General features: G+C 44.6%; 1 long non-coding RNA gene across 1 annotated transcript; it reads left to right on the top strand.

The window, feature by feature from the left end:
- The first annotated feature begins 1,221 nt into the window (after positions 1–1,221).
- Positions 1,222–7,004, top strand: LOC147332227 (uncharacterized). The gene is made up of 3 exons (XR_015128789.1): positions 1,222–1,560; positions 1,636–1,721; positions 2,328–7,004. It is a non-coding gene; the product is annotated as an uncharacterized LOC147332227 (long non-coding RNA).
- The last annotated feature ends 434 nt before the right edge of the window (positions 7,005–7,438 follow it).

Genomic DNA, 7,438 nt, shown 5'->3' with positions numbered 1-7,438 from the left:
GGCCATAGACTTCACGGTGTTGGAACCTTCCCGTAGTGGAGTTGAAAACGTTTTGGTTATGACTGACGTTTTTAGCAAATACACTGTTGCAGTCCCTACTCGGGACCAGCGGGCCTCTACTGTGGCCCAGGCCCTGTTAACAGAGTGGTTTTTTAAGTTTGGCGTTCCAAGCCGCCTCCACTCTGACCAGGGTAGAAATTTTGAGAGTTTGGTGATGCAACAGTTATGCGAATTGTATCAGGTAGCCAAGTCCCGTACAACCCCTTACCACCCAGCGGGTAATGGGCAGTGCGAACGGTTTAACCGAACCCTCCATAACCTCCTCCGGACTCTGCCATCATCTCAGAAACGCGACTGGGCTGCATGCTTACCGCATGTGCTCTTTTGCTATAATAGCACGCCACATCAGGGCACCGGAGAGTCACCGTTTCTCTTGATGTTTGGCAGGGATCCTAGGCTGCCTATTGATTTCCTTCTAGGCCGCGTTCAGGACCCAGTGCCTGGAGGGGTACAGGACTGGGTGGCCGAGCACCAAGCCAGGTTAATGGTGGCTTTTGAGGGAGCTCGGGCACGGTTGTCGCTGGCCGCTGACCGCCGTAAGGAACGGCATGACCAGAGAGTCCACCCTGTTCCTTTAAAGGTCGGTCAGCTGGTGTATCTTCGAGATCATAGCACCCGGGGCCGGCACAAGATCCAGGACCTTTGGAGCTCTGTGGTCTATCAGGTGTTGAGGGCACCCCAAGAGAACGGGGCTGTTTATACCATTGCCCCCGTGGGAGACTTGGAGAAGGTTCGACATGTCCATCGTGACATGTTAAAGGCACAGGTCAGCCTAGGGCCACCTACACCTGGTCCACCGGTTCCACCCCCACCTGTACCCGCTGACTCAGAGCAGACCTCTCTGAGTGACGACGAGTTGTGGCTCCTTGTCCCTGAGGTACCCTCACACCCTGTCGCACCCGTGGTGTCACTTCCCGATGCCTCTAGAGTTCCATCGGTGGAGCTCAGGTCTACTCCCAGTGTGATTGTAGCACCCTCGACCTCTGCTCCCCCAGGTTCTTCCTCAGGCTCTGTTGAACAGTCTGAGGTGAGTGGGCCACATTTGCGGAGAACAGCACGTTCAACAGCTGGTCATCACTCAAATGTTTATCACTTGCCACGTCCTGTTGAATCTGCGTCAGTTGCTAATGCTCAGCTTGCCATATTCAGGCCATGGTGTTAGGTTCCTTGAGTTATTGTCGGGGCGCCAATACAAAAAAGGGGGGTAGATGTAGCCAGATGGGCTACTCGCCTTCCGTTGTTTTTCTTCTCTCATTCTCTCTCTCTCTCGCTCGCTCTACCACCCTCGCTCTCTTTCCACTGCACTCGCTCCTTGTATCAGGTGATCGGGTTAATTGGGAACCCACCTGCACATTGATTGCAGGGTGGCGCTAGCCTGTATAAAGCTAAGCCGATGTCTTGTTGGATTAATTCCTCCCGAGCTTCTGGTACGATACAGCAGTAAATGCTGGCGTACTGCGACGGACTGATCAGCAAGAGCCGATTATACGACAGCTACAGGTATGCTCTCGCTTAACCTTGGATTCCCTCCGAATACTGGAATTGGTGTTAATATCCTTTTCCGGCCTGTTGTAGCGCAGCAGTCTGTTTAATTCTGCCATTGCGGAGAGAGGTGTTCGTGGTATCTCCACCAATGAGAGTATAGTGCCTCCGGTCCTGGGGTAAGCTGTTAGAACTACTTTTATTAGCATTCATAGCTATAAGAGTTTAAGGTTACACTTATCTGTTTCAGGGTTCACTGCTGTACTCACCTCTCCATGGTAAATTGTCCAACCTAAATTGGAAGAGTGGACTGCCTTCTCAGTTGCTGTTGTGAGCTCCTCCTTGGTGGAGTCTGCTGTCTTGTCTCGTTTTGTCTTATCTTGTTTTTATTAAGTAGGCTTACCTTTTTTTGGGTTCGCCTGGTGTTCTATTTTACCCTGGACTGTTGCTCGTACCCACACTTCTGTGATCGGGCTGAAGTGATTCTCTGCCCGAGTGTCGTGCTGGGACTCTAAATCGCCTGGGTGGCCGGTCTCAGCCGGTGGGGAGCCAGACCGGCCTACGCCTGAGAATAATTATTACCAGCACGAGTGGTAGTTTGACCCGTGGGGAATAAGCCTTTCCTGTGTGTGTGTGTGTGTGTGTGTGTGTGTGTGTGTGTGTGTGTGTGAGATTTCTTTTATTAAAGTTATTAACGTGTGTTTTAGTCTTTTTATGATTTGTAGCGAGCCTGACGCTCAGTGTCCTTTTATTCTTTTAACATACTTTTCTGTGTTTTATTTCAGTGAAGGAGGACGAGCCAGTGGCCCTGGGACCTCAGGTGGTGGGTCGTTTTCACACTTTCTTTTGTACAGCACTGGGTGGTCTGCAGTGATTCTTTTGGTGTGATTTTCTTTTGGTTCCACGGCTGCTGGTAAGTCCAAGTTCCACGATTGTTTATTTTTACTGTAGGACACTGTCAATAATGACGCTACATCTTGACTTTTAATATTTTATTTATAAAATATTATTTATAATATTTTATTTATTTCTATAAATAAAACTGTTTTAATATTGGAAGCCAACCTGCCTCAGTGTGCATCCTTGAATCTGTGCGGTCTTCTTTTATTCCTTTTATTTATTTTTCTTAAATATATTTCCTGGGGGTGTAATTCCCCTAGGTGGCGTTGTTAAGTTTATTTATTTTGTGCATAACCCCGCCGACCACTTGGTCACAATTTCATGGGTGTTTCTTTTTCCTTCCTTTTGCTACCCTGAGTTGTTGGAAACCTCGCTGAGGTAGCAAAGCTTTCCTGCTGTTAGCTGAGCTATCGCTTTGCAAAGAGGCTAGGGTCGCGAAAAAGTTCTTTGAAGTATGGTTCAGGAAGCCATTAGTTAGAAGTGCCGCATACGTGTACTGAATAAGATCAGTAGGATAACTCACTTGTGATTCAGAGAAAAAAACGACGGCTGAAAGGGAAGTAAAACTGCAAAATCCTGCTTAGCCACGGAGAAGAGCGTCTACCTCGGTCACCATCTTGGCCCCTCCCCAATACAACTGTAAGTTGGTACAACTGCTATAAAAACTCAGAGGAAGAGGAAGAAGGAGCGGGGCGGGGGGAAAGAAGTAGTGATGTGCGGATCGATTCTGAAATATCGATTCCTCCGATACCAATCCATACTTGCTTCATGCCCTGGGGGACGGGGCTGTGGCTCCCCCACACCCTCTAGCACATAGGTGTCAAACTCTGGCCCGCGGGCCAAATTTGGCCCGCAGCCTAATTACATTTGGCCCGCGAAGCCATACAAAATTACTATTAGAGCTGGCCTGCCAGTATTATACAGTGCATGTACTGCTAATACTACAATTCCCAGAAAACTGTTGTTGTTGTGGTGCGTCAGTCATGACAGGACCCATTAGCACCCTCTCCTCTGTTGACCATAGTCATAGCAACCATGCAAATACTGCCATGCTACCTATCCCAAAAGGGAAAAAAGAAATGCAGAAAACAGGAGCTTTCAGGACAGGTGGGAGAATATGATAAAATTTGATAAATGATAAAATGATATATACATATATACATATGCATATACATTTTTTATTTAAGAAATGAATTCCACTGATGTGTTATTTAATTGGAATTTTGATTTTGCATGTGTGCAATATTAAGTTATATATATTGTTTAGTATTAAGCTTTGCTTGTTCCATATTCAGTTTTTCAGCAAAACTTGTTTGAGTCCATAAGAAAAGATTCCTTGTTATATTTGGAGGAAGATTTTTTTTCAATAAATATTAATGTTAGCCCGCGACTTTGATCCAGTTTTGAATTTTGGCCCACTGTGTATTTGCAAAACCCAGTATTTGAGTTTGACACCCCTGCTCTAGCAGATCATTACATGAAGGAGCCTTTTAAAAACAAGCGCATCCATGCTCACAGGTGTACACACGGGTGCTCACACACCCTTGTTGGCTCCTACCCCAAAGCCCATGCGCTGTCGATTTTACGTGCTGCACAATAATGTTTAATATTTAGTATTTACTGTTATTTTCCCATGTTATATTCGTGATGTTGTTTATTGTATTGCTCTCGTTTTCTTCTGCTTGTTTTCTTTTTTCTTTCTCAACAGGTGATCCAGGTGATTGATATATGTATTTTTGTTGTCTGCTTATTTAGTTGGTTTTTGTTTTTTTGCCCTTTATCCCCGTCCCTCTTCTCCACTGTTTTTTCCCCCTCTTCCTTTCTCCCTTTTCTTTTCCTCATTCAAGTCTGTCCCGTATCTAGCAAGTGAAAATGAAAAATAAATAAAATAAACAATAAAAGGTGAAACAAATACACCATTACAGCAAGGCTGGGATGGTCAATTTGGTAAAGTAAATCCGTTGGGCATCTTTCTTTGCCTTTAGACAATAATTCTGATGGCAAAAGAACCAAACGGGACAGGCAAAAAAAAAAAGAAAAGAAAAAGATACTAATAACGATTTGAGGGGTTGTTGACTCCTCCTCGATGTACAAGACCGTTTTCTTTTAGAGTTTCTGTCTGTCGACAGTTTTCTGCTACTGAGAAAACCTGTTGGAAAAGTAGCTCAAAAACTGAAGAAAAACTCTTTACTTTGGTCTGAGAAGGAGTGGCTGCACAAAACCAAAATACCTCACCGGGGTATTTTAATGGTTTAAGTAGGACCGAGTTCTGAATATGTGCGCGGTGCTCTTTTCACTAAGGGATATTATTTTTTTTAAACACATACAAGGATGTAGCTTGCCTCCACCAAGCGCTATATAAATGCAATCCGTTATTAGTCGGATAATCTTAAAGGTTTTTTATTGCGTCTGTAATATAAGAAAGCAAAATAAATCCGCTATTGTAAAAGCACACAAAACCAAAATTACCTCATCCGAGGGTGTTTTAATAAAATCATTCGGGGCTGATTTCTGAATATGTGTGTCACGGTCTGGCTGGCAGACGGTGGGGATGTGGGGAAAGGAGGACCCAAAACGCAGAATCTGCGATGCAAACAGTGCTCTTTATTTACAGTGAAAAGCTGTAAACACAATAACTCCCCGTTGCTCCCTTGAACCCCGTGTGCGTGCTTCCGTCTGTGCTCGTGCTCCCCGCTGTTGTGTTTCCGCACACCCCGTGCGTGCTGCCTTTCTGGACCACTCTTCCTCCTGCAGGGAAACCGTAGAAGCAGCCGTCAACACTAACCCTCGGCGGGTATACAGCACTGACATATGCTGACACACTAACTTGGTACGATAACTCAATGATCCCGCGGCGGTGGGAGCTCCAACACTCTCCTAAGTAGCTCCCCCGACGAGCCTGATCACCAACAGGTGTGGCAGGAACTTCAGGTGTGGCCAGTCCTCCCGCAGGGCCACACCCATCAGGCCTGCAGGTGGCTGTGCTCCATCCTCCAGCCTCACCCGCAGACATACACACGTACACACCCACACCCTGCCTATACAGGGACACAGACTAACACAGCATTGTGCAGAAAAACACACACATCACCAAAAAATAATAATACTAATAACAACAACAACAACGGTCAAAACTGCTCACGGACCCCCGAGTCCTCCAGAGCCGGGTCCGTGACAATGTGCGCGGCGCTTCTTTTTTGTACACATACAAGGATGTAGCCTGCCTCCACCAAGCGCTATATGAATGCAATCCGTTACTAGTCAGATAATCTTAAAGGTTTTTATTGGGTCTGTAATATAAGAAAGCAAAATAAAGCCACTATTGAAAAAAGAAATAGTTATTTACTGTGGAAAAAAAGATCACATTGTCATAATAATGAAACAGAATTCTGACTGCTGTCTGTGGAAAACTAACTGCTGCTCTGTCTCTCTATACAGCACTGACTCAACAGAAATCTGCTGCGTCACCCCCATGCCTCAGGAACCCCTCCCTCTCTGATCCCCCCAGGAACCATACCCCTCCCCTCATGCTTATGGAACATATTACACACATCTGAAAACGACTAGACACTTCCGGAGTATTTCTGGTAGGGTCAAAAGGTCTAGGCTGAGGCCATCAATCATAAATATGTCCAATCTCGCCATTGCTGTTTATTGCAGCAACAGAAATGCTTTCCATACTGATTAAAAATGCTGAGTTTGGTAAGATATCTATCCTGGGTAAAGGATTTGGATTTGGGAATCAAAGCACCCCCAAAGATTTCTTACTTTTTTTGACAATATTTGCTGTTTGTGGGACACACTACTAAAATTATAAAAAGCATACAGTACATAATTGAGATGCAACATTTTAACAACAAAAGTTTAGATAACCCCTCCTCCCTCCCAAAATGGTTTGTTCCAGCTCGGCTCTCCCCTGCTCTGGCTCTAGCACCGTTGCTGCCAGAGAGATGGTGGCTGAGACGCAGCGAAGCGGAGGTGGAAGCACCTGCCTTAACACAGGACATATTAACTGCATTTAACCTTCAGTTACTCTTTATATAGTTAGGTAGGAGTCAGGCCATGTTTCTTTTTAGCTGAAAAACATTACACCCAGGTAACCTGCTGTGTTGAAAACGACTATGTTTGCTACCCTACAATCCGTCCTGCTCTGTAGTGAAATCAGCGACATTTGACCGTCCTGTTGCTCCCATTGAAATGTATATAGCCTATTTAAAGTCTGAAACTTAACACTGTCTGTAGCCTGCTGTTGTTACCACTGTCCTGTTTGAAATGGAATGAGAGAAACTGGTTAATTTGTCCTATGTGTATGTGCCGATATTGAACCCAAGGTACTAACTGCTAACTGGCTGGATGCCCATTAACCTTATAACTCCTGGTGTGTGTGTGTGTGTGTGTGTGTGTGTACAGAGAGACACCCAGATTCATAATGGATATGAGGAAGTTTTTTCAAAAAAAAAGGAGCCACATTTAGGTAAAAGTGTAAGATCAAATGATTCGTGAATAAAGGATAATGTTGATTCAATATTTATATCCTTTATTAGATGTACATGTGGTTTGGTTATTTGCCTTTTGGTTGAAAGTACACTGAGAGAGGACTTTTTTATTAGTGATCTTAATAGTATTTTCTAATCCAATTGAATACAATCTATTTGTGTATGATTGTCAGTCCAAAGAAAGAGAGAGGAAAGAGGGGAATGTACAAGGTCAGGAAAAACCAGGTAAGAAAACAGACAGGGAGTACTAACAGGCAAAACAGAAACTGTTAAACTGGCAAAGAAAAAAAACAACTAATTTTACTCATGCAATCTGGAAGTTGTGTTCTCCCTATATTAAAGCTGCTATACAGAATCTGCAAAACAAACTGGGTTGTCAGCCCTGGCACTGCATTACCATATTGAGCTTCAGTCAGAGGAAGTCACGGTTGCCAAAAACCTTTTGAAGCTCAAGAGTGGGGCTGGTGCCATCCCAGATATGCTAACATTGTACAATCTTC

This window comes from Aulonocara sp. 'chitande type north' Nkhata Bay, linkage group LG4, assembly GCF_057382095.1.
Source record: "Aulonocara sp. 'chitande type north' Nkhata Bay isolate Kocher_YH1m ecotype deep benthic linkage group LG4, A_spYH_male_GT1.1, whole genome shotgun sequence".
NCBI lineage: Eukaryota > Metazoa > Chordata > Actinopteri > Cichliformes > Cichlidae > Aulonocara > Aulonocara sp. 'chitande type north' Nkhata Bay.
The sequence above is the reverse complement of the archived record's forward strand: the minus strand, read 5'-3'. Positions and strand labels throughout refer to the sequence as shown.